The 25,949-nt window shown below is 42.9% G+C and overlaps 30 non-coding genes across 30 annotated transcripts; all 30 read right to left on the reverse strand.

Annotated features, from left to right (window-relative positions):
* Positions 1-961: 961 nt before the first annotated feature.
* trnag-ucc lies at positions 962-1,033 on the reverse strand. Its single transcript has one exon. It is a non-coding gene; the product is annotated as a tRNA-Gly (tRNA).
* Positions 1,034-1,178: 145 nt separating this feature from the next.
* On the reverse strand, positions 1,179-1,250 carry trnag-ucc. The gene has a single exon. It is a non-coding gene; the product is annotated as a tRNA-Gly (tRNA).
* Positions 1,251-1,395: 145 nt separating this feature from the next.
* trnag-ucc lies at positions 1,396-1,467 on the reverse strand. The gene has a single exon. It is a non-coding gene; the product is annotated as a tRNA-Gly (tRNA).
* Positions 1,468-1,705: 238 nt separating this feature from the next.
* On the reverse strand, positions 1,706-1,777 carry trnag-ucc. Its single transcript has one exon. It is a non-coding gene; the product is annotated as a tRNA-Gly (tRNA).
* Positions 1,778-2,015: 238 nt separating this feature from the next.
* On the reverse strand, positions 2,016-2,087 carry trnag-ucc. The gene has a single exon. It is a non-coding gene; the product is annotated as a tRNA-Gly (tRNA).
* A 235-nt stretch (positions 2,088-2,322) lies between these two features.
* Positions 2,323-2,394, reverse strand: trnag-ucc. Its single transcript has one exon. It is a non-coding gene; the product is annotated as a tRNA-Gly (tRNA).
* Positions 2,395-3,780: 1,386 nt separating this feature from the next.
* Positions 3,781-3,852, reverse strand: trnag-ucc. The gene has a single exon. It is a non-coding gene; the product is annotated as a tRNA-Gly (tRNA).
* A 238-nt stretch (positions 3,853-4,090) lies between these two features.
* trnag-ucc lies at positions 4,091-4,162 on the reverse strand. The gene has a single exon. It is a non-coding gene; the product is annotated as a tRNA-Gly (tRNA).
* A 238-nt stretch (positions 4,163-4,400) lies between these two features.
* Positions 4,401-4,472, reverse strand: trnag-ucc. The gene has a single exon. It is a non-coding gene; the product is annotated as a tRNA-Gly (tRNA).
* Positions 4,473-4,710: 238 nt separating this feature from the next.
* On the reverse strand, positions 4,711-4,782 carry trnag-ucc. The gene has a single exon. It is a non-coding gene; the product is annotated as a tRNA-Gly (tRNA).
* A 1,168-nt stretch (positions 4,783-5,950) lies between these two features.
* trnag-ucc lies at positions 5,951-6,022 on the reverse strand. Its single transcript has one exon. It is a non-coding gene; the product is annotated as a tRNA-Gly (tRNA).
* Positions 6,023-6,260: 238 nt separating this feature from the next.
* trnag-ucc lies at positions 6,261-6,332 on the reverse strand. Its single transcript has one exon. It is a non-coding gene; the product is annotated as a tRNA-Gly (tRNA).
* Positions 6,333-6,570: 238 nt separating this feature from the next.
* trnag-ucc lies at positions 6,571-6,642 on the reverse strand. Its single transcript has one exon. It is a non-coding gene; the product is annotated as a tRNA-Gly (tRNA).
* Positions 6,643-8,740: 2,098 nt separating this feature from the next.
* trnag-ucc lies at positions 8,741-8,812 on the reverse strand. Its single transcript has one exon. It is a non-coding gene; the product is annotated as a tRNA-Gly (tRNA).
* A 238-nt stretch (positions 8,813-9,050) lies between these two features.
* trnag-ucc lies at positions 9,051-9,122 on the reverse strand. The gene has a single exon. It is a non-coding gene; the product is annotated as a tRNA-Gly (tRNA).
* A 549-nt stretch (positions 9,123-9,671) lies between these two features.
* trnag-ucc lies at positions 9,672-9,744 on the reverse strand. Its single transcript has one exon. It is a non-coding gene; the product is annotated as a tRNA-Gly (tRNA).
* A 239-nt stretch (positions 9,745-9,983) lies between these two features.
* trnag-ucc lies at positions 9,984-10,055 on the reverse strand. Its single transcript has one exon. It is a non-coding gene; the product is annotated as a tRNA-Gly (tRNA).
* A 554-nt stretch (positions 10,056-10,609) lies between these two features.
* trnag-ucc lies at positions 10,610-10,681 on the reverse strand. Its single transcript has one exon. It is a non-coding gene; the product is annotated as a tRNA-Gly (tRNA).
* A 238-nt stretch (positions 10,682-10,919) lies between these two features.
* trnag-ucc lies at positions 10,920-10,991 on the reverse strand. Its single transcript has one exon. It is a non-coding gene; the product is annotated as a tRNA-Gly (tRNA).
* A 239-nt stretch (positions 10,992-11,230) lies between these two features.
* Positions 11,231-11,303, reverse strand: trnag-ucc. The gene has a single exon. It is a non-coding gene; the product is annotated as a tRNA-Gly (tRNA).
* Positions 11,304-11,541: 238 nt separating this feature from the next.
* On the reverse strand, positions 11,542-11,613 carry trnag-ucc. Its single transcript has one exon. It is a non-coding gene; the product is annotated as a tRNA-Gly (tRNA).
* Positions 11,614-13,228: 1,615 nt separating this feature from the next.
* trnag-ucc lies at positions 13,229-13,300 on the reverse strand. The gene has a single exon. It is a non-coding gene; the product is annotated as a tRNA-Gly (tRNA).
* Positions 13,301-13,538: 238 nt separating this feature from the next.
* On the reverse strand, positions 13,539-13,610 carry trnag-ucc. Its single transcript has one exon. It is a non-coding gene; the product is annotated as a tRNA-Gly (tRNA).
* A 548-nt stretch (positions 13,611-14,158) lies between these two features.
* trnag-ucc lies at positions 14,159-14,230 on the reverse strand. The gene has a single exon. It is a non-coding gene; the product is annotated as a tRNA-Gly (tRNA).
* Positions 14,231-14,778: 548 nt separating this feature from the next.
* On the reverse strand, positions 14,779-14,850 carry trnag-ucc. Its single transcript has one exon. It is a non-coding gene; the product is annotated as a tRNA-Gly (tRNA).
* A 238-nt stretch (positions 14,851-15,088) lies between these two features.
* On the reverse strand, positions 15,089-15,160 carry trnag-ucc. The gene has a single exon. It is a non-coding gene; the product is annotated as a tRNA-Gly (tRNA).
* A 548-nt stretch (positions 15,161-15,708) lies between these two features.
* Positions 15,709-15,780, reverse strand: trnag-ucc. Its single transcript has one exon. It is a non-coding gene; the product is annotated as a tRNA-Gly (tRNA).
* A 238-nt stretch (positions 15,781-16,018) lies between these two features.
* On the reverse strand, positions 16,019-16,090 carry trnag-ucc. The gene has a single exon. It is a non-coding gene; the product is annotated as a tRNA-Gly (tRNA).
* A 238-nt stretch (positions 16,091-16,328) lies between these two features.
* trnag-ucc lies at positions 16,329-16,400 on the reverse strand. Its single transcript has one exon. It is a non-coding gene; the product is annotated as a tRNA-Gly (tRNA).
* A 1,168-nt stretch (positions 16,401-17,568) lies between these two features.
* Positions 17,569-17,640, reverse strand: trnag-ucc. The gene has a single exon. It is a non-coding gene; the product is annotated as a tRNA-Gly (tRNA).
* Positions 17,641-25,949: the final 8,309 nt, after the last annotated feature.

A 25,949-nucleotide genomic window follows, 5' to 3' on the forward strand; every position in this document is an offset into this window, starting at 1 on the left:
TAATTTTAATAGCATGGCATGATTACAAGTTACAAGAAGTTACATTGCTCACAAGTAATGAATTTCATTCCAAAACACATGTTTATTCACATCATTATGTACGTTTTGTAAAAATCCAACAATAAAAATCCTCACATTACACTATTCTACTCTTTGGAAACATGAATTTTTTGGTCATTTTTGAAATTATATTAAGACTTTGCTAGGTGGCTTACTCACTTCCAAATTCAATACAATACATAACTAAACACATGGAGAAATATGTGCAGTAATTTTGACAATCCACCAATGTGTACACACTCACCTCTCAACAAAAAACTTCACGTACACAGGTGTCAGCCATTACTGGCAAAACCAAAAGCCCCTGCTGCAGTCTCAGCTCCTGTAGTTGCAATTCTTGCAATTAGATTACTAGTAGATCCCCAAAATTCACAGTCAGAACTATAAAGACAAAGCAACTTACACAAGTTACAGTTTTACATATAATCCATTTATACAGCTGGATATTTACTGAGGCAATGGCAAGGTATGAATCTTGCCCAAGGATACCACAGCAGTGTCCCAGCAGGGAATTGAATTGGCAACATTTTGGTTCGCAGTCGTGGCTCTTAACCACTATGCTACATTGCAACCCCATATAAGGGCTAAACCACTTGCATTTGCCGGGAAACGAACCCAGGTCAACTGCTTAGAAGGCAGCTATGCTCACCACTATACCACCAACTCTGTGCGGTGCTATATATTGGCAGATGCTCTTATCCAGAGCAACATACACAGGTTACAGTTTTACATATCAACCATTTATACAGCGGGATATTTACTGAGGCAATTTCAGGTTAACCTTAATCAAGGGTACCACAGTTGTGTCCCAGCAGGGAATTCAATTGGCAACCTTTTGGGTAGAAGTCCTGGCTCTTAACCACTATGCTACATTGCAACCCCATATAAGGGCTAAAACACTTGCGTTGGCCGGGAATCGAACCCGGGTCAACTGCTTGGAAGGCAGCTATGCTCACCACTATACCACCAACGCTGTGCGGTGCTGTATATTGGCAGATGCTCTTATCCAGAGTAACTTACACAGGTTAGAGTTTTACATATAGTGCATTTATACAGGTAGAAGTCCTGGCTCTTCTCCACTATGCTACATTGCAACCCCATATAAGGGCTAAAACACTTGCGTTGGCCGGGAATCGAACCCGGGTCAACTGCTTGGAAGGCAGCTATGCTCACCACTATACCACCAACGCTGTGCGGTGCTGTATATTGGCAGATGCTCTTATCCAGAGTAACTTACACAGGTTAGAGTTTTACATATAGTGCATTTATACAGGTAGAAGTCCTGGCTCTTATCCACTATGCTACATTGCAACCCCATATAAGGGCTAAAACACTTGCGTTGGCCGGGAATCGAACCCGGGTCAACTGCTTGGAAAGCAGCTATGCTCACCACTATACCACCAACGCTGTGCAGTACTATATAATGGCAGATGCTCTTATCCAGAGCAACTTACACAGGTTACAGTTTTACATATCAACCATTTATACAGCTGGATATTTACTGAGGCAATTTCAGGTTAACAACCTTGCCCAAGGGTACAACAGCAGTGTCCCAGCATGGAATTGAATTGGCAACCTTTTGGGTAGAAGTCCTGGCTCTTATTCACTATGCTACATTGCAACCCCATATAAGGGCTAAAACAAATGCGTTGGCCAGGAATCGAACCCGGGTCAACTGCTTGGAAGGCAGCTATGCTCACCACTATACCACCAACGCTGTGCAGTACTATATTTTGACAGATGCTCTTATACAGAGCAACTTACACAGGTTACAGTTTTACATATCATCCATTTATACAGCTGGATATTTACTGAGGCAATTTCAGGTTAACAACCTTGCTCAAGGGTACCACAGCAGTGTCCCAGCATGGAATTGAATTGGCAACCTTTTGAGTAGAAGTCCTGGCTCTTATCCACTATGCTACATTGCAACCCCATATAAGGGCTAAAACACTTGCGTTGGCCGGGAATCGAACCCGGGTCAACTGCTTGGAAGGCAGCTATGCTCACCACTATACCACCAACTCTGTGCGGTGCTATATATTGGCAGATGCTCTTATCCAGAGCAACTTACACAGGTTACAGTTTTACATATCAACCATTTATACAGCTGGATATTTACTGAGGCAATTTCAGGTTAACCTTAATCAAGGGTACCACAGTTGTGTCCCAGCAGGGAATTGAATTGGCACCCTTTTGGGTAGAAGTCCTGGCTCTTAACCACTATGCTACATTGCAACCCCATATAAGGACTAGAACACTTGCGTTGGCCGGGAATCGAACCCGGGTCAACTGCGTGGAAGGCAGCTATGCTCACCACTATACCACCAACGCTGTGCGGTGCTATATATTGGCAGATGCTCTTATCCAGAGCAACTTACACAGGTTAGAGTTTTACATATAGTGCATTTATACAGGTAGAAGTCCTGGCTCTTATCCACTATGCTACATTGCAACCCCATATAAGGGCTAAAAACACTTGCATTTGCCGGGAATCAAGCCCGAGTCAACTGCTTGAAAGGCAGCTATGATCACCACTATACCACCAACGCTGTGCAGTACTATATTTTGACAGATGCTCTTATCAAGAACAACTTACACAGGTTAGAATTTTACATATAGTCCATTTATACAGCTGGATATTTACTGAGGCAATTTCAGGTTAACAACCTTGCTCAAGGGTACCACAGTTGTGTCCCAGCAGAGAATTCAATTGGCAACCTTTTGGGTAGAAGTCCTGACTCTTATCCACTATGCTACATTGCAACCCCATATAAGGGCTAAAACACTTGCGTTGGCCGGGAATGGAACCCAGGTCAACTGCTTGGAAGGCAGCTATGCTCACCACTATACCACCAATGCTGTGCAGTACGATATAATGGCAGATGCTCTTATCCAGAGCAACTTACAAAGGTTACAGTTTTACATATCATCCATTTATACAGCTGGATATTTACTGAGGCAATTTCAGGTTAAGAACCTTGCCCAAGAGTACCACAGTTGTGTCACAGCAGGGAATTGAATTGGCAACCTTCTGGTTTGGAGTCACGGCTCTTAACCACTATGCTACATTGCAACCCCATATAAGGGCTAAAACACTTGCGTTGGCCGGGAATTAAACCCGAATCAACTGCTTGGAAGGCAGCTATACTCACCACTATACCACCAACACTGTGCGGTGCTATATATTGGCAGATGCTCTTATCCAGAGCAACTTACACAGGTTACAGTTTTACATATAATCCATTTATACAGCTGGATATTTACTGAGGCAATGGCAAGGTATGAATCTTGCCCAAGGATACCACAGCAGTGTCCCAGCAGGGAATTCAATTGGCAACCTTTTGGTTCGGAGTCGTGGCTCTGATCCACTATGCTACATTGCAACCCCATATAAGGGCTAAAACACTTGCATTTGCCGGGAATCAAGCCCGAGTCAACTGCTTGGAAGGCAGCTATGATCACCACTATACCACCAACGCTGTGCAGTACTATATTTTGACAGATGCTCTTATCCAGAGCAACTTACACAGGTTACAGTTTTACATATCATCCATTTATACAGCTGGATATTTACTGAGGCAATTTCAGGTTAACAACCTTGCCCAAGGGTACCGCAGCAGTGTCCCAGCATGGAATTGAATTGGCAACCTTTTGGTTCGAAGTCCTGGCTCTTATCCACTATGCTACATTGCAACCCCATATAAGGGCTAAAACACGTGCGTTGGCCGGGAATCGAACCCGGGTCAACTGCTTGGAAGGCAGCTATGCTCACCACTATACCACCAATGCTGTGCAGTACGATATAATGGCAGATGCTCTTATCCAGAGCAACTTACACAGGTTACAGTTTTACATATCAACCATTTATACAGCTGGATATTTACTGAGGCAATTTCAGGTTAAGAACCTTGCCCAAGGGTACCACAGTTGTGTCCCAGCAGCGAATTCAATTGGCAACTTTTTGGGTAGAAGTCCTGGCTCTTATCCACTATGCTTCATTGCAACCCCATATAAGGGCTAAAACACTTGCGTTGGCCGGGAATCAAACCCGGGTCAACTGCTTGGAAGGCAGCTATGCTCACCACTATACCACCAACGCTGTGCAGTACTGTATTTTGACAGATGCTCTTATCCAGAGCAACTTACACAGGTTGCAGTTTTACATATCAACCATTTATACAGCTGGACATTTACTGAGGCAATTTCAGGTTAACAACCTTGCTCAAGTTTACCACAGTTGTGTCCCAGCAGGGAATTCAATTGGCAACCTTTTGGGTAGAAGTCCTGGCTCTTATCCACTATGCTACATTGCAACCCCATATAAGGGCTAAAACACTTGCGTTGGCCGGGAATCAAACCCGGGTCAACTGCTTGGAAGGCAGCTATGCTCACCACTATACCACCAACGCTGTGCAGTACAGTATTTTGACAGATGCTCTTATCCAGAGCAACTTACACAGGTTACAGTTTTACATATAATGCATTTATACAGCTGGATATTTACTGAGGCAATGGCAAAGTATGAATCTTGCCCAAGGGTACCACAGTTGTGTCCCAGCAGGGAATTGAATTGGCAACCTTTTGGGTAGAAGTCCTGGCTCTTATCCACTATGCTACATTGCAACCCCATATAAGGGCTAAAACACTTGCGTTGGCCGGGAATCGAACCCGGGTCAACTGCTTGGAAGGCAGCTATGCTCACCACTATACCACCAACGCTGTGCAGTACTGTATTTTGACAGATGCTCTTATCCAGAACAACTTACACAGGTTACAGTTTTACATATCAACCATTTATACAGCTGGACATTTACTGATGCAATTTCAGGTTAAGAACCTTGCCCAAGGGTACCACAGTTGTGTCCCAGCAGGGAATTGAATTGGCAACCTTCTGGTTTGGAGTCGCGGCTCTTAACCACTATGCTACATTGTAACCCCATATAAGGGCTAAAACACGTGCGTTGGCCGAGAATCAAACCCGAGTCAACTGCTTGGAAGGCAGCTATGCTCAACACTATACCACCAACGCTGTGCAGTACTATATTTTGACAGATGCTCTTATCAAGAACAACTTACACAGGTTCGAATTTTACATATAGTCCATTTATACAGCTGGATATTTACTGAAGCAATTTCAGGTTAACAACCTTGCTCAAGGGTACCACAGTTGTGTCCCAGCAGAGAATTCAATTGGCAACCTTTTGGGTAGAAGTCCTGACTCTTATCCACTATGCTACATTGCAACCCCATATAAGGGCTAAAACACTTGCGTTGGCCGGGAATGGAACCCAGGTCAACTGCTTGGAAGGCAGCTATGCTCACCACTATGCCACCAATGCTGTGCAGTACGACATAATGACAGATGCTCTTATCCAGAGCAACTTACAAAGGTTACAGTTTTACATATCATCCATTTATACAGCTGGATATTTACTGAGGCAATTTCAGGTTAAGAACCTTGCCCAAGAGTACCACAGTTGTGTCCCAGCAGGGAATTGAATTGGCAACCTTCTGGTTTGGAGTCGCGGCTCTTAACCACTATGCTACATTGCAACCCCATATAAGGGCTAAAACACTTGCGTTGGCCGGGAATAAAACCCGAATCAACTGCTTGGAAGGCAGCTATACTCACCACTATACCACCAACACTGTGCGGTGCTATATATTGGCAGATGCTCTTATCCAGAGCAACTTACACAGGTTACAGTTTTACATATGATCCATTTATACAGCTGGATATTTACTGAGGCAATTTCAGGTTAACAACCTTGCCCAAGGGTACCACAGCAGTGTCCCAGCATGGAATTGAATTGGCAACCTTTTGAGTAGAAGTCCTGGCTCTTATCCACTATGCTACATTGCAACCCCATATAAGGGCTAAAACACTTGCGTTGGCCGGGAATCGAACCCGGGTCAACTGCTTGGAAGGCAGCTATGCTCACCACTATACCACCAACTCTCTGCAGTACTATATAATGGCAGATGCTCTTATCCAGAGCAACTTACACAGGTTACAGTTTTACATATGATCCATTCATACAGCTGGATATTTACTGAAGCAATTTCAGGTTAACAACCTTGCCCAAGGGTACCACAGCAGTGTCCCAGCATGGAATTGAATTGGCAACCTTTTGGGTAGAAGTCCTGGCTCTTATCCACTATGCTACATTGCAACCCCATATAAGGGCTAAAACAAATGCGTTGGCCGGGAATCGAACCCGGGTCAACTGCTTGGAAGGCAGCTATGCTCACCACTATACCACCAACGCTGTGCAGTACTGTATTTTGACAGATGCTCTTATCCAGAGCAACTTACACAGGTTGCAGTTTTACATATCAACCATTTATACAGCTGGACATTTACTGAGGAAATTTCAGGTTAAGAACCTTGCCCAAGGGTACCACAGTTGTGTCCCAGCAGGGAATTGAATAGGCAATCTTTTGGTTCTCAGTCGTGGCTCTTAAGTACTATGCTACATTGCAACCCCATATAAGGGCTAAAACACATGCATTGGCCGGGAATCGAACCCGGGTCAACTGCTTGGAAGGCAGCTATGCTCACCACTATACCACCAACGCTGTGCAGTACTGTATTTTGACAGATGCTCTTATCCAGAGCAACTTACACAGGTTACAGTTTTACATATCAACCATTTATACAGCTGGACATTTACTGAGGCAATTTCAGGTTAAGAACCTTGCCCAAGGGTACCACAGTTGTGTCCCAGCAGGGAATTGAATTGGCAACCTTTTGGTTTGGAGTCGCGGCTCTTAACCACTATGCTACATTGCAACCCCATATAAGGGCTAAATCACTTGCGTTGGCCGGGAATACAACCCGAATCAACTGCTTGGAAGGCAGCTATGCTCACCACTATACCACCAACACTGTGCGGTGCTATATATTGGCAGATGCTCTTATCCAGAGCAACTTACACAGGTTACAGTTTTACATATAATCCATTTATACAGCTGGATATTTACTGAGGCAATGGCAAGGTATGAATCTTGCCCAAGGATACCACAGCAGTGTCCCAGCAGGGAATTGAATTGGCAACATTTTGGGTAGAAGTCCTGGCTCTTATCCACTATGCTTCATTGCAACCCCATATAAGGGCTAAAACACTTGCGTTGGCCGGGAATCGAACCCATGTCAACTGCTTGGAAGGCAGCTATGCTCACCACAATACCACCAACGCTGTGCAGTACTGTATTTTGACAGATGCTCTTATCCAGAGCAACTTACACAGGTTACAGTTTTACATGTAATCCATTTATACAGCTGGATATTTACTGAGGCAATGGCAAGGTATGAATCTTGCCCAAGGATACCACAGCAGTGTCCCAGCAGGGAATTGAATTGGCAACATTTTGGGTAGAAGTCCTGGCTCTTATCCACTATGCTTCATTGCAACCCCATATAAGGGCTAAAACACTTGCGTTGGCCGGGAATCGAACCCATGTCAACTGCTTGGAAGGCAGCTATGCTCACCACAATACCACCAACGCTGTGCAGTACTGTATTTTGACAGATGCTCTTATCCAGAGCAACTTACACAGGTTACAGTTTTACATATCAACCATTTATACAGCTGGACATTTACTGAGGCAATTTCAGGTTAAGAACCTTGCCCAAGGGTACCACAGTTGTGTCCCAGCAGGGAATTGAATTGGCAACCTTCTGGTTTGGAGTTGCGGCTCTTAACCACTATGCTACATTGCAACCCCATATAAGGGCTAAAACACTTGCGTTGGCCGGGAATAGCACCCGAATCAACTGCTTGGAAGGCAGCTATACTCACCACTATACCACCAACACTGTGCGGTGCTATATATTGGCAGATGCTCTTATCCAGAGCAACTTACACAGGTTACAGTTTTACATATAATCCATTTATACAGCTGGATATTTACTGAGGCAATGGCAAGGTATGAATCTTGCCCAAGGATACCACAGCAGTGTCCCAGCAGGGAATTGAATTGGCAACCTTTTGGTTTGGAGTCGCGGCTCTTAACCACTATGCTACATTGCAACCCCATATAAGGGTTAAATCACTTGCGTTGGCCGGGAATACAACCCGAATCAACTGCTTGGAAGGCAGCTATGCTCACCACTATACCACCAACACTGTGCGGTGCTATATATTGGCAGATGCTCTTATCCAGAGCAACTTACACAGGTTACAGTTTTACATATAATCCATTTATACAGCTGGATATTTACTGAGGCAATGGCAAGGTATGAATCTTGCCCAAGGATACCACAGCAGTGTCCCAGCAGGGAATTGAATTGGCAACATTTTGGGTAGAAGTCCTGGCTCTTATCCACTATGCTTCATTGCAACCCCATATAAGGGCTAAAACACTTGCGTTGGCCGGGAATCAAACCCATGTCAACTGCTTGGAAGGCAGCTATGCTCACCACTATACCACCAACGCTGTGCAGTACTGTATTTTGACAGATGCTCTTATCCAGAGCAACTTACACAGGTTGCAGTTTTACATATCAACCATTTATACAGCTGGACATTTACTGAGGCAATTTCAGGTTAACAACCTTGCCCAAGGGTACCACAGTTGTGTCCCAGCAGGGAATTGAATTGGCAACCTTTTGGTTCGAAGTCGTGGCTCTTATCCACTATGCTACATTGCAACCCCATATAAGGGCTAAAACACTTGCGTTGGCCGGGAATCGAACCCGGGTCAACTGCTTGGAAGGCAGCTATGCTCACCACTATACCACCAACGCTGTGCGGTGCTATATATTGGCAGATGCTCTTATCCAGAGCAACTTACACAGGTTACAGTTTTACATATAATCCATTTATACAGCTGGATATTTACTGAGGCAATGGCAAGGTATGAATCTTGCCCAAGGATACCACAGCAGTGTCCCAGCAGGGAATTGAATTGGCAACCTTTTGGGTAGAAGTCCTGGCTCTTATCCACTATGCTACATTGCAACCCCATATAAGGGCTAAAACACTTGCGTTGGCCGGGAATCAAACCCGGGTCAACTGCTTGGAAGGCAGCTATGCTCACCACTATACCACCAACGCTGTGCAGTACTGTATTTTGACAGATGCTCTTATCCAGAGCAACTTACACAGGTTACAGTTTTACATATCAACCATTTATACAGCTGGACATTTACTGAGGCAATTTCAGGTTAAGAACCTTGCCCAAGGGTACCACAGTTGTGTCCCAGCAGGGAATTGAATTGGCAACCTTTTGGTTAGAAGTCCTGGCTCTTAACCACTATGCTACATTGCAACCCCATATAAGGGCTAAAACACTTGCGTTGGCCGGGAATAGAACCCGAATCAACTACTTGGAAGGCAGCTATGCTCACCACTATACCACCAACGCTGTGCAGTACTGTATTTTGACAGATGCTCTTATCCAGAGCAACTTACACAGGTTACAGTTTTACATATCAACCATTTATACAGCTGGACATTTACTGAGGCAATTTCAGGTTAAGAACCTTGCCCAAGGGTACCACAGTTGTGTCCCAGCAGGGAATTGAATTGGCAACCTTTTGGTTCGAAGTCCTGGCTCTTAATCCACTATGCTACATTGCAACCCCATATAAGGGCTAAAACACTTGCGTTGGCCGGGAATCGAACCCGAAGTCAACTGCTTGGAAGGCAGCTATGCTCACCACTATACCACCAACGCTGTGCAGGTACTATATATTGGCAGATGCTCTTATCCAGAGCAACTTACACAGGTTACAGTTTTACATATCAACCATTTATACAGCTGGATATTTACTGAGGCAATTTCAGGTTAAGAACCTTGCCCAAGGGTACCACAGTTGTGTCCCAGCAGGGAATTGAATTGGCAACCTTTTGGTTAGAAGTCCTGGCTCTTATCCACTATGCTACATTGCAACCCCATATAAGGGCTAAAACACTTGCGTTGGCCGGGAATCGAACCCGAGTCAACTGCTTGGAAGGCAGCTATGCTCACCACTATACCACCAACGCTGTGCAGGTGCTATATATTGGCAGATGCTCTTATCCAGAGCAACTTACACAGGTTACAGTTTTACATATCAATCCATTTATACAGCTGGATATTTACTGAGGCAATGTCAAGGTTAATGAATCCTTGCCCAAGGGATACCACAGCTAGTGTCCCAGCATGGAATTGAATTGGCAACCTTTTGGGTAGAAGTCCTGGCTCTTATCCACTATGCTACATTGCAACCCCATATAAGGGCTAAAACACTTGCGTTGGCCGGGAATCAACCCGAGTCAACTGCTTGGAAGGCAGCTATGCTCACCACTATACCACCAACGCTGTGCAGTACTATATTTTGACAGATGCTCTTATCCAGAGCAACTTACACAGGTTACAGTTTTACATATCAACCATTTATACAGCTGGACATTTACTGAGGCAATTTCAGGTTAACATCCTTGGTCAAGGGTACCACAGTTGTGTCCCAGAAGGGAATTCAATTGGCAACGTTTTGGGTAGAAGTCCTGACTCTTATCCACTATGCTACATTGCAACCCCATATAAGGGCTAAAACACTTGCGTTGGCCGGGAATCAAACCCAGGTCAACTGCTTGGAAGGCAGCTATGCTCACCACTATACCACCAACGCTGTGCAGTACTATATATTGGCAGATGCTCTTATCCAGAGCAACTTACACAGGTTACAGTTTTACATATCATCCATTTATACAGCTGGATATTTACTGAGGCAATTTCAGGTTAAGAACCTTGCCCAAGGGTACCACAGTTGTGTCCCAGCAGGGAATTGAATTGGCAACCTTTTGGGTAGAAGTCCTGGCTCTTATCCACTATGCTACATTGCAACCCCATATAAGGGCTAAAACACTTGCGTTGGCCGGGAATCGAACCCGAGTCAACTGCTTGGAAGGCAGCTATGCTCACCACTATACCACCAACGCTGTGCAGTACTATATATTTGACAGATGCTCTTATCCAGAGCAACTTACACAGGTTACAGTTTTACATATCAACCATTTATACAGCTGGATATTTACTGAGGCAATTTCAGGTTAAGAACCTTGCCCAAGGGTACCACAGTTGTGTCCCAGCAGGGAATTGAATTGGCAACCTTTTGGGTAGAAGTCCTGGCTCTTATCCACTATGCTACATTGCAACCCCATATAAGGGCTAAAACACGTGCGTTGGCCGGGAATCGAAGCCCGAGTCAACTGCTTGGAAGGCAGCTATGCTCACCACTATACCACCAACGCTGTGCAGTACTATATTTTCACAGATGCTCTTATCCAGAGCAACTTACACAGGTTACAGTTTTACATATCATCCATTTATACAGCTGGATATTTACTGAGGCAATTTCAGGTTAACAACCTTGCCCAAGGGTACCACAGCAGTGTCCCAGCATGGAATTGAATTGGCAACCTTTTGGGTAGAAGTCCTGGCTCTTATCCACTATGCTACATTGCAACCCCATATAAGGGCTAAAACACTTGCGTTGGCCGGGAATCGAACCCGAGTCAACTGCTTGGAAGGCAGCTATGCTCACCACTATACCACCAACGCTGTGCAGTACTATATATTGGCAGATGCTCTTATCCAGAGCAACTTACACAGGTTACAGTTTTACATATCATCCATTTATACAGCTGGATATTTACTGAGGCAATTTCAGGTTAAGAACCTTGCCCAAGGGTACCACAGCAGTGTCCCAGCAGGGAATTGAATTGGCAACCTTTTGGGTAGAAGTCCTGGCTCTTATCCACTATGCTACATTGCATATTGCAACCCCATATAAGGGCTAAAACACTTGCGTTGGCCGGGAATCGAACCCGAGGTCAACTGCTTGGAAAGCAGCTATGCTCACCACTATACCACCATCGCTGTGCAGTACTGTATTTTGACAGATGCTCTTATCCAGAGCAACTTACACAGGTTACAGTTTTACATATCAACCATTTATACAGCTGGACATTTACTGAGGCAATTTCAGGTTAACAACCTTGCCCAAGGGTACCACAGTTGTGTCCCAGCATGGAATTGAATTGGCAACATTTTGGGTAGAAGTCCTGGCTCTTATCCACTATGCTACATTGCAACCCCATATAAGGGCTAAAACACTTGCATTTGCCGGGAATCAAGCCCGAGTCAACTGCTTGGAAGGCAGCTATGCTCACCACTATACCACCAACGCTGTGCAGTACTATATTTTCACAGATGCTCTTATCCAGAGCAACTTACACAGGTTACAGTTTTACATATCATCCATTTATACAGCTGGATATTTACTGAGGCAATTTCAGGTTAACAACCTTGCCCAAGGGTTGCGGTGCTTTATTTTGGCAGATGCTCTTATCCAGAGCAACTTACACAGGTTACAGTTTTACATATAATCCATTTATACAGCTGGATATTTACTGAGGCAATGGCAAGGTATGAATCTTGCCCAAGGATACCACAGCAGTGTCCCAGCAGGGAATTGAATTGGCAACCTTTTGTTTCGGAGTCGTGGCTCTTATCCACTATGCTACATTGCAACCCCATATAAGGGCTAAAACACTTGCATTTGCCGGGAATCAAGCCCGAGTCAACTGCTTGGAAGGCAGCTATGATCACCACTATACCACCAACGCTGTGCAGTACTATATTTTCACAGATGCTCTTATCCAGAGCAACTTACACAGGTTACAGTTTTACATATCATCCATTTATACAGCTGGATATTTACTGAGGCAATTTCAGGTTAAGAACCTTGCCCAAGGGTACCACAGTTGTGTCCCAGCATGGAATTGAATTGGCAACCTTTTGGTTCGAAGTCCTGGCTCTTATCCACTATGCTTCATTGCAACCCCATATAAGGGCTAAAACACTTGCGTTGGCCGGGAATAGAACCCGAATCAACTGCTTGGAAGGCAGCTATGCTCACCACAATACCACCAACGCTGTGCAGTATTCTATTTTGACAGATGCTCTTATCCAGAGCAACTTACACAGGTTGCAGTTTTACATATCAACCATTTATACAGCTGGACATTTACTGAGGCAATTTCAGGTTAAGAACCTTGCCCAAGGGTACCACAGTTTTGTCCCAGCAGGGAATTGAATTGGCAACCTTTTGGTTCGCAGTCGTGGCTCTTAACCACTATGCTACATTGCAACCCCATATAAGGGCTAAAACACTTGCGTTGGCCGGGAAACGAACCCGGGTCAACTGCTTGGAAGGCAGCTATGCTCACCACTATACCACCAACGCTGTGCGGTGCTATATATTGGCAGATGCTCTTATCCAGAGCAACTTACACAGGTTACAGTTTTACATATAATCCATTTATACAGCTGGATATTTACTGAGGCAATGGCAAGGTATGAATCTTGCCCAAGGATACCACAGCAGTGTCCCAGCATGGAATTGAATTGGCAACCTTTTGGGTAGAAGTCCTGACTCTTATCCACTATGCTACATTGCAACCCCATATAAGGGCTAAAACACATGCGTTGGCCGGGAATCAAACCCAGGTCAACTGCTTGGAAGGCAGCTATGCTCACCACTATACCACCAACACTGTGCAGTACTATATTTTGACAGATGCTCTTATCCAGAACAACTTACACAGGTTACAGTTTTACATATAGTCCATTTATACAGCTGGATATTTACTGAGGCAATTTCAGGTTAACAACCTTGCTCAAGGGTACCACAGTTGTGTCCCAGCAGGGAATTCAATTAGCAACCTTTTGGGTAGAAGTCCTGGCTCTTATCCACTATGCTACATTGCAACCCCATATAAGGGCTAAAACACTTGCGTTTGCTGGGAATCGAACCCGAGTCAACTATTTGGAAGGCAGCTATGCTCACCACTATACCACCAACGCTGTGTGGTGCTATATATTGGCAGATGCTCTTATCCAGAGCAACTTACACAGGTTACAGTTTTACATATCATCCATTTATACAGCTGGATATTTACTGAGACAATGGCAAGGTATGAATCTTGCCCAAGGATACCACAGCAGTGTCCCAGCAGGGAATTGAATTGGCAACCTTTTGGTTCGAAGTCCTGGCTCTTATCCACTATGCTTCATTGCAACCCCATATAAGGGCTAAAACACTTGCGTTGGCCGGGAATCGAACCCGAGTGAACTGCTTGGAAGGCAGCTATGCTCACCACTATACCACCAACGCTGTGCAGTACTATATTTTCACAGATGCTCTTATCCAGAGCAACTTACACAGGTTACAGTTTTACATATCATCCATTTATACAGCTGGACATTTACTGAGGCAATTTCAGGTTAACAACCTTGCCCAAGGGTACCACAGTTGTGTCCCAGCATGGAATTGAATTGGCAACATTTTGGGTAGAAGTCCTGGCTCTTATCCACTATGCTACATTGCAACCCCATATAAGGGCTAAAACACTTGCATTTGCCGGGAATCAAGCCCGAGTCAACTGCTTGGAAGGCAGCTATGCTCACCACTATACCACCAACGCTGTGCAGTACTATATTTTCACAGATGCTCTTATCCAGAGCAACTTACACAGGTTACAGTTTTACATATCATCCATTTATACAGCTGGATATTTACTGAGGCAATTTCAGGTTAACAACCTTGCCCAAGGGTACCACAGCAGTGTCCCAGCATGGAATTGAATTGGCAACCTTTTGGTTCGAAGTCCTGGCTCTTATCCACTATGTTACATTGCAACCCCATATAAGGGCTAAAACACGTGCGTTGGCCGGAAATCGAACCCGAGTCAACTGCTTGGAAGGCAGCTATGCTCACCACTATACCACCAACGCTGTGCGGTGCTATATATTGGCAGATGCTCTTATCCAGAGCAACTTACACAGGTTACAGTTTTACATATCATCCATTTATACAGCTGGATATTTACTGAGACAATGGCAAGGTATGAATCTTGCCCAAGGATACCACAGCAGTGTCCCAGCAGGGAATTGAATTGGCAACCTTTTGTGTAGAAGTCCTGGCTCTTATCCACTATGCTTCATTGCAACCCCATATAAGGGCTAAAACACTTGCGTTGGCCGGGAATCGAACCCGAGTGAACTGCTTGGAAGGCAGCTATGCTCACCACTATACCACCAACGCTGTGCAGTACTATATTTTCACAGATGCTCTTATCCAGAGCAACTTACACAGGTTACAGTTTTACATATCATCCATTTATACAGCTGGACATTTACTGAGGCAATTTCAGGTTAACAACCTTGCCCAAGGGTACCACAGTTGTGTCCCAGCATGGAATTGAATTGGCAACATTTTGGGTAGAAGTCCTGGCTCTTATCCACTATGCTACATTGCAACCCCATATAAGGGCTAAAACACTTGCATTTGCCGGGAATCAAGCCCGAGTCAACTGCTTGGAAGGCAGCTATGCTCACCACTATACCACCAACGCTGTGCAGTACTATATTTTCACAGATGCTCTTATCCAGAGCAACTTACACAGGTTACAGTTTTACATATCATCCATTTATACAGCTGGATATTTACTGAGGCAATTTCAGGTTAACAACCTTGCCCAAGGGTACCACAGCAGTGTCCCAGCATGGAATTGAATTGGCAACCTTTTGGTTCGAAGTCCTGGCTCTTATCCACTATGCTACATTGCAACCCCATATAAGGGCTAAAACACGTGCGTTGGCCGGAAATCGAACCCGAGTCAACTGCTTGGAAGGCAGCTATGCTCACCACTATACCACCAACGCTGTGCGGTGCTATATATTGGCAGATGCTCTTATCCAGAGCAACTTACACAGGTTACAGTTTTACATATCATCCATTTATACAGCTGGATATTTACTGAGACAATGGCAAGGTATGAATCTTGCCCAAGGATACCACAGCAGTGTCCCAGCAGGGAATTGAATTGGCAACCTTTTGTGTAGAAGTCCTGGCTCTTATCCACTATGCTTCATTGCAACCCCATATAAGGGCTAAAACACTTGCGTTGGCCGGGAATCGAACCCGGGTCAACTGCTTGGAAGGCAGCTACGCTCACCACTATACCACCAACGCTGTGCAGTACTGTATTTTGACAGATGCTCTTATCCAGAGCAACTTACTCAGGTTGCAGTTTTACATATCAACCATTTATACAGCTGGACATTTACTGAGGCAATTTCAGGTTAAGAACCTTGCCCAAGGGTACCACAGTTGTGTCCCAGCAGGGAATTGAATTGGCAACCTTTTGGTTCGCAGTCGTGGCTCTTAACCACTATGCTACATTGCAACCCCATATAAGGGCTAAAACACTTGCGTTGGCCGGGAATCGAACCCGGGTCAACTGCTTGGAAGGCAGCTATGCTCACCACTATACCACCAACGCTGTGCGGTGCTTTATTTTGGCAGATGCTCTTATCCAGAGCAACTTACACAGGTTACAGTTTTACATATAATCCATTTATACAGCTGGATATTTACTGAGGCAATGGCAAGGTATGAATCTTGCCCAAGGATACCACAGCAGTGTCCCAGCAGGGAATTGAATTGGCAACCTTTTGTTTCGGAGTCGTGGCTCTTATCCACTATGCTACATTGCAACCCCATATAAGGGCTAAAACACTTGCATTTGCCGGGAATCAAGCCCGAGTCAACTGCTTGGAAGGCAGCTATGATCACCACTATACCACCAACGCTGTGCAGTACTATATTTTCACAGATGCTCTTATCCAGAGCAACTTACACAGGTTACAGTTTTACATATCATCCATTTATACAGCTGGATATTTACTGAGGCAATTTCAGGTTAAGAACCTTGCCCAAGGGTACCACAGTTGTGTCCCAGCATGGAATTGAATGGGCAACCTTTTGGTTCGAAGTCCTGGCTCTTATCCACTATGCTTCATTGCAACCCCATATAAGGGCTAAAACACTTGCGTTGGCCGGGAATAGAACCCGAATCAACTGCTTGGAAGGCAGCTATGCTCACCACAATACCACCAACGCTGTGCAGTATTCTATTTTGACAGATGCTCTTATCCAGAGCAACTTACACAGGTTGCAGTTTTACATATCAACCATTTATACAGCTGGACATTTACTGAGGCAATTTCAGGTTAAGAACCTTGCCCAAGGGTACCACAGTTTTGTCCCAGCAGGGAATTGAATTGGCAACCTTTTGGTTCGCAGTCGTGGCTCTTAACCACTATGCTACATTGCAACCCCATATAAGGGCTAAAACACTTGCGTTTGCTGGGAATCGAACCCGAGTCAACTATTTGGAAGGCAGCTATGCTCACCACTATACCACCAACGCTGTGTGGTGCTATATATTGGCAGATGCTCTTATCCAGAGCAACTTACACAGGTTACAGTTTTACATATCAACCATTTATACAGCTGGATATTTACTGAGGCAATTTCAGGTTAAGAACCTTGCCCAAGGGTACCACAGTTGTGTCCCAGCAGGGAATTCAATTGGCAACCTTTTGGGTAGAAGTCCTGGCTCTTATCCACTATGCTTCATTGCAACCCCATATAAGGGCTAAAACACTTGCGTTGGCCGGGAATCGAACCCGGGTCAACTGCTTGGAAGGCAGCTATGCTCACCACTATACCACCAACGCTGTGCAGTACTGTATTTTGACAGATGCTCTTATCCAGAGCAACTTACACAGGTTGCAGTTTTACATATCAACCATTTATACAGCTGGATATTTACTGAGGCAATTTCATGTTAACAACCTTGCTCAAGGGTACCACAGTTGTGTCCCAGTAGGGAATTGAATTGGCAACCTTTTGGGTAGAAGTCCTGGCTCTTATCCACTATGCTACATTGCAACCCCATATAAGGGCTAAAACACTTGCGTTGGCCGGGAATAGAACCCGAATCAACTGCTTGGAAGGCAGCTATGCTCACCACTATACCACCAACGCTGTGCAGTACTATATATTAGCAGATGCTCTTATCCAGAGCAACTTACACAGGTTACAGTTTTACATATAATCCATTTATACAGATGGATATTTACTGAGGCAATTTCAGGTTAACAACCTTGCTCAAGGGTACCACAGTTGTGTCCCAGCAGGGAATTGAATTGGCAACATTTTGGTTCGGAGTCGTGGCTCTTATCCACTATGCTACATTGCAACCCCATATAAGGGCTAAAACACTTGCATTTGCCGGGAATCGAGCCCCAGTCAACTGCTGGGGCTCTCTGGGCCGCTCAACTGCTGGGCCACTCAACTTACACAGGTTATGGTTTTACACATAATCCATTCATACAGATATTTACTGAGGCAAATGCAGGTTAAGTACCTTGCCCAAAGTTACAGCAGTTGTATCCCAGCAGGGATTTGATTTGGCAGTCTTTTGGTTATGAGTGTTTGCACTTAACCACTAAGCTACATTGCCACCCCATATAAGAATTGAAACATTTGCGTTGGCCGGGAACCGATTCCGGCTCAATTGTTTGGAAGGCAGCCATGCTCACCACTCGACCACCAACGCTGTGCAGTTTGGTCATTTAGCAGATGCTGTTATCCAGAGCAACTTACACAGGTTATAGATTTCTATATAAAACCTTTATACAGCTTGATATTCACTAATTTCTGCAGCACGTCGTTCAGTATTTAAATCAATTATACGGTAACCAAATGTCAGCCAGCTAATAATAATATTACTAATAATGCAAATAGATTTTTGCCCACTCATTGAAATCAATTGCATGAGTATTCTCTTACTTACTCGCATCCTGACAAGATGTAAAAAGAACTTATGTTTTTAATTCAAAATAAAAGCTTCTATTTTTCAACGATAGTAACCATCTTCAGTTCAGTTTACATGAACCGTCTTTGTCTTGGGATGACCTGACCTCTTTGAATGTGGTGTAGTGAGAATGAGCTGTTCATCACCTACCTGTGATGAAAATGCGCATAGTGAATTTGTTCAGCGGTGACAACCATCACTCAGAAAGAGGAACACCTTTCACAGTAAGAGACACAATGTTGTTTTCTAATGTATAATGTTGAATGTTAAGTAAAATGCTTCTCTATCTCCTGTATATTTGCACCTCTTTATTTTAACAGTCCTGGTAAGAGGTTCCTCACAGAGATGGTAAGTCTCCATGATCACATTCAAAAGATTTTCCTGAGACTTTCACCCATTTTACTTGTTTTGCAGGTATGCAGGGCAAATTTATATATGTATGAACATCCTTTATGTAGAATTATATGTTTTAATGGTATTATCCATTTATACTGCTGGTAAAGCAGTTCTGTTAAAAACATGCACATGAGGTTACAACAGCAGTGCCCCACCTGGAAATAAAATCTGGGTCATACTGAGATAATCTGCCGCCACTAAAGATGCAGAGTTAAATTTCATAATTGGGTTTATGCCCGTTTTGTCTACTGCAAAAGAGGGTTAAGAAAACATCAGGGAGAAGGACAATTCCAGCTCCAGCTAGCAGATTGTATGCTTTTTTTTCTTCACAATATGGACCTGGTTGTGGTGCTTTGATACATTTAATGCAAATATAATTGTATTATGCCACCTTAGATGAATAAAGAAGTCACAGTTTCCACATTTTCAATTTCATCACTTGATATAAAATACCCAAGTCTCTTTCAAGTGCAAACAAATGGAAAAATAAGGCTATTGTGATACTAAAAGTGATCCATCATTGTAAAATGAAGCAAATATTGTTTCATATCTTGAATGTTCACATTGCAATAAAATGCAATAAAACTGTCATATGGAAAAAGGTGAGAATTGTATATAATAAGATATAATTTGTCAGTGCAGCGGGAATGTGAGATAGGACAAGTGTGTTTGAATGTAATGGAAAATAAAAGAACACTAATTTAAGTTAGTGTAGGTGTGGAGATGAAAGCACTCCACAGATAAAAGGACGGCTTTCCATGATTTCCCTTGTAGCTTGGTTCGGTTGCCCTGGAGACCAAAGAGGGCGAGAGAGAAGGGAGAGAGAAAGAGAATATCGTATTCTTATGCTAATTTCATATGACTTTCTTTTTTGTAACTACGCGCTAAATTGATAGTTGTTGCACTCTGGTCTTTCGTGCAAATTCTTGCTATAGGCTCACCTTCGAGAAAAATAGAGAAAAGGTACTTCAGATCATTTTATCCTATTATTATATAGCTCTGGAAAACATCAAAGTTATCTTTTACACTTCTGGACTTCAGAGGACCCAAAGTCACGAGGATTTTAGGAGTCTTTTGGAAGCCCCAGAAAGGTGTAGTCTCACCCTTTTTTGACTCGATTTCTGAATTAAAGTTTTATTTTTAGATTCTCATCCATACAAACTGAATCTTTAAATAACTAAATAAAAATATGCATAATTGAAAAAAATTAACATTTTTGTTCTGGTATTTTGTGTTGGAACTGCAAAAATCCAAAGTGCAAGCAATCCAAAGTGGTAGAATAAGGAGCAAAATGGATTTTAATTGTTTTATCTATACAAAACATGGTTTATCCAGCATGGCAGACGTGTGACTGTAGGCTAGTAATACTCATTGAATGAGTATGAAATGGGTATGAGGAGTCAGCACTGGGCTCTAAACCAGTGATCAACATGTTGTTAGGAAGCATAACACATCTACTAAACCAAAATTTGCCTGCATCAATTAATTAATGACAATCACAAATTTCATTGTGTAATGTCAGAATGATGCACTACAAACACCACCATGGCATATAAGGACTTAATTTAATCCATGAGTACTTCAGTGGATTTCAACCCTCATAGGGCCGAAAGTGGCAAGTGATGTGACACTAATCAAACCTTGCTATCGTGTAACCAGAAGTGAGTTGCATGAGAACGGCAGGGGCACCGAAGCACCCAGCCAGTAATAGCTAATCTCCCCTCACCCCTCACAAAATCATTTTCGGCTCATTCTAAGGCTCTCTCCAAGGTGAGAAATCTTTGCAGCTTCTCCCCTTGCAAATTATCATGGATGATACCTGGATAACCTTCCTTATCCAACTAGGTATAAACCTCCCTCCCTCCCTAAGCAACCTCAAGCAACCTCAGAATCACTGCAGTATCTGGGAAGTTTGGGGTGGATGCTTGCAAACCATCATGGTTTAGCCCTGGCTCTAAATAGACCCCATTAGTGAGGTGCAGGGCATTAGCTAAGAAGTAGGCTTCAAAGTCCTCCAAGGTGATACAGTGCCATTTTTGGAGTTCTTGTGACATGGGGATGGCTGCCTCTTTGGTTTAATCTTGTTGTGTTATCAGGGAGGCATCCCCTGGATGAGAAAAATATACAAAATAGAAAAATCCAAATGAAAATAAATGAAATAAAACAAGCATGCATTCTTTGGGTTATTGTCCAGTCACCCACCAGGAGCTACTGTGCCTTTATTCTCCACCATATTGCACATGACACAGTGGTGGGTGTGGTCATCATTACATTTCATTATTGTCATTTTGCAGATGTTCTTTTCCAGAGTGACTTACATAGGTTGCACATTTTATATGTTATCCATTTATGCAGCTGTACATTTACTGAGGCAGCTGTGGGCTTGGGCATCTTGCCCAAAGGGTACAGTAGCAGTGCCCCAGCAGGGAATCAAACTAGTGACCTTTCAGTCATGAGCCCTGCTCCTTACCACTACGCTACACTGCTGCCCCTTCAATGTCTATTATGCTGTGCCATCATGCCAAGCTGTGTCATTCCCCTTTTAAGGATTAAAGAAAATAATAACAGTAAAAAAACACTCTGTGAGGTTACAAAGAAGCACGCTTTGGCTCCATTGTGGTAGGATGTGATGTAACAGCTGACACAGTAGGCTGTGCTGTGGAGCAGGCTGTATGCAGGCAGCAAGCACTGCCTGGCCTGATTCCTAGCCAGCTTCAGCTGTGTCTATGCACATGGGAAGCAGCAGGTACATCTCACTGTGGCCATAGAGGGAGAGCAGCCCTGTCTGATCCCGCAACAAGCTCCCAGCATCACAAGCAAATTAATAATCTCCTCTCCTCAGCGTGTGTCCGTCTCTGCCTCACAGTTAACCCCTTCACCACCCTGGTCCTCCCGTCTTTGATATAATCTCTGACAACACACGTCAGAGACCTCCACCACTGACAAGTGGCTTCTGTTTGCGCTGTAGTTAATAGGTATTAAGACAATATTGCATAATCTCCCATGGTGCAATTAAGCAGGACTGACGCACTTGTGGATGCTGCACACCAGCACTGCTTTTTATTAATGGCCACTGCCTGGACTATCATTTCTCACAAAGTTGAAATTGTAAGGAAATCTAATGAATAGCTTATATTCACCTGTCATGATACTGATTATAGTCTGTTGCATTATCAGTCAAACCTGATAACAAAGATAGAGAACTGAGGCAGGCTCAAACATAATTGTCTTTTTACAAGAGAGCTCCTTGTACAACCTCATGCCAAAAATTGGATAGAGCAATTTTACATTTTTTTAAAGTAGGTATGAATTTCAATACTATTAATATAGTCAGTGGCAGGAGACAGAGGGAATCATGAAACAGCCTTTCAAAAATGTACATACTAATATCACCTAATAACAATTTAATGATGTCTTATGATTTCATATTACTTCAGCAGAAATGTGATGCCTTTGTTTGAGCGGCAGTGCCTACTGCTTTATTACATTGACACCATCAATGAGCTGAAAAGAGTACTTTCATCTCAGAGTCACAGTGCCAAGGGCTGTGGGCTGAAACCAATGGTGAATGGTGATTGTGTGCTCTAAGCCAATGAGCAACCCAGGGGACAAGCTCACGGGTATTTTATATGCTGGGCTGACCCTGAGTGTCTTCCTGTTTCTAAGAGCTCCTCCTGGTCACTTCTGTCTCTGCCAAAGAGTTTGTGTTTGCTCACATGATTGGGTATTCAGCATCTCAGTGCATTCAGTTTAACATATCAGTTTTTTTCCCTCCCAGAGAAGCTTCCTGAAATGACACTCCCCATTTAAAATGAAAATGGTCAGTGCCAGGAAATCCCACTTCTCCATCACTGTTAAGGTCAAATGGTTAATGTTACGTGAGATGATAGGTGAGTGAGTAGGTCATTGCATTTTACAATAAAACGTGGCAATTTCAAATGTCACCTCTTTAAAACACTGAAAGAAATACTTGTTAAGTTTCCCATTGTGATTTATTCAAGGGTGGTTATACAAAATACAGTCCTGAATCCTTAGTTAAGTAATTTTTTGTTTTGTTTTGTTTTTTAGCAATTATTTGCTTAGCAGCTAAAAAATGACTTTCCATTCTTTTTGTGTTTTAGAATGTTTTAAACAGGCTGCATGTGACTTAATGCTAGATGACATCTGTCACTCTGCACATTTTATGACACACTTAAAAAACAGAAAACTTAAAAATTTAAAAAATCAAACAACTAGCCCTGAAGTGAAACTGAATAGATGTAGCTCTTGATTAAATCATCTTGTTTGCTTATCTTTGACTTGTGATTACACACAAGCATCTCTTTCATTTTTTGTGAACACAATAGAGTGTGTTCATTGATCACCAAAACCAATTAAGAGAATTATTGTGTTGAAAAACATATATTGTGGCATTTGCATGTTTGTTAGTCAAAGTTAAAGACAAACATTGATTGAATCAGGACCTATATCTTAGGTCTCAGTTCCTATCTTACATGTGTACACAGAACACCAAATCAGGTTGAACGTACTGGCATTTTTTTTTTTTTTACATTTTTTACTGCTACAGTGCAATGTCTCATTCAAATGTCACACTCAAATGTTTTCCATCTTTCACCTATTCTAATTTAGTACCTCCCAAATAATAATATGACCTGAAATTATCGTAGTGCCATATGTAGAACTTTACTTTTGTCAAAGTAAACTTTAATTTGCAGCATGTCAGCCGTAATATGGATTCTATTTAAATATTCTTAAATTATTTTACTAACATTAAAGCTGTTTGAAATAAGGTGAGAAAATGATTCCGAGAAGTAAGACAATAAGCACTCATGAAAACAATGTAAAAGGCAACAGACAGTGGAACAGAAACATGTCATGGCTTAAATTGCATTATATTAAAATATCCATAAGTTCATTGAATAAGACCAGCGACTGTTAAGTTGCTGGAGGGATGATGACCAATAACATGTGGTGGGCTATGGGAAGGTTCTTTCCATCCACTACTAGCCAGGGGAGAGGTGTTGTCCTCCCTTGGTTCCTTCAGAGTTTTGCCCTGTAACAGCCCCTTGAGGGGCTTCATTGCCTCTGGCCTAGCATATACACTCTTTGCCAGAAGAGCAGCATGGAGCTGGATAAGCTATATAGGGCAGTGATGAGGTCATGCCAATAAGGAACAGGATGTTGTGGTTAGGCATCTACCCTCTCAGTTCTGCGACTAACAAAAGAATCAAATCATTGCCATAAGATCACACATCTGATAATTAGCATGCACAGAACAGTGAGTGAATATATGTGGTCACTATTCATTCAGACAGCTTACGATTTACTTGAGCAGTTCTTGTTTCTAGGTCATGGTCCTTGGTGTTTAAATTCCTTAAATGATGGGTCAAGTTGTGAGTGGGAACAAGGAAAAATTAACAGCACAAAACCTTGTCTGTAATGGTTAGGTTTGGTTAGGAAGGTGTTATGGGATAAACCTGGAATACAGCCATGACCTGTAAAACATAATATTGTTATGCAAGCTCAAATGTAAATAGATTTGTTATATCCAATCTGAGGTGCAATATATCATGCTTCATCATGTTATGGTTGTTATGTACAGAAAGCAGCCATTGCTGACGTCAGCTTCATGCAGTCTGTCAGGCGGTTGCAATCACTATATAACCATTGGCATGCAGTCAGGGTTCCAGATTAATCTGGTACATGCCACTCAAGCATGTTTCCTGTAGTCTTCCATGACCTTACTTATCAACACTAACAATACCTTGAAGCCAGAGAAGGATGTTTTTAACATCCCCAGGGTGTTTGCTGGAAGTTTCATTCCTCTAATCATAAGAAGATCATTTTACAAGGAAACATCGCCGGCTTGTCAACTGCATATTATCTTGTCTGTTGGCTGTAGCTATAAACACCTTGATTCCTGGCTGAAGCATTATAGCAGCATCAATTTACACCTATGAGTGTTTGCCACATGTACCTAACACATGACATTCTGTGTGATCTCAGCCAAAGCATTCATAACAGTGGCTCAAGCAGACCAAATGGGCTTACCACATTAAGAGGAGTCAACGAGCATGCAGTCTCCTTCCAACCATGTTTCCTCTCAAAAGCACAAAGGCCAAGCTATGAGCCTCAGAAACAAGCACAGAAAAGTGAACCCATTTTCTCAAAGCCTGTACCTCCAGGTCCATTTCCATTTTAGGCAAAAAGCAGACATTACACAGAATAATGACAGATATTATAATAATGAAGTGATTATTTTAATATTTTGAAAATGACTACATATTCAAACATATCCAGGCTGCTTTCAAAGCTTCAGTTTATATATACAGTATAGGTTGATGGTTTAGTTCCCCACTAGGGCACTGCTGTTGTACCCTTGGGCAAGGTACTTAACTCAGAATTGCCTCAAAATTAGTCATGTTTATTGTATTTAGGTACATAAGTACTTGGCTAACAAAAAGAGTAACAAAACAAAAGAAAACAAAACAGACTAATGTTTAGTGTGAGTAAGGAACAGTATACTGCTCATGGTATCTTCAGAATCAGTACTACTCGAAAATTCAGGACAAATCTTGCATCCAACAAGCAAAAATTAAAAGATTTTGCATGATCGGTCACACATTTAGGATTATTTATTCAATGGACTCATTGATTCTGATCCATAGCTTTGTCTGTTCAGTAAAGCCATAGGTCATAAAGCACCCAAAGACAACATGAGTTGCTACATATCACCTCAGAACAGAAACCTCTAAAGATGGGCAGGTGCCA

This window comes from Megalops cyprinoides, chromosome 8, assembly GCF_013368585.1.
Source record: "Megalops cyprinoides isolate fMegCyp1 chromosome 8, fMegCyp1.pri, whole genome shotgun sequence".
In the NCBI taxonomy this organism is placed as follows: Eukaryota; Metazoa; Chordata; class Actinopteri; order Elopiformes; family Megalopidae; genus Megalops; species Megalops cyprinoides.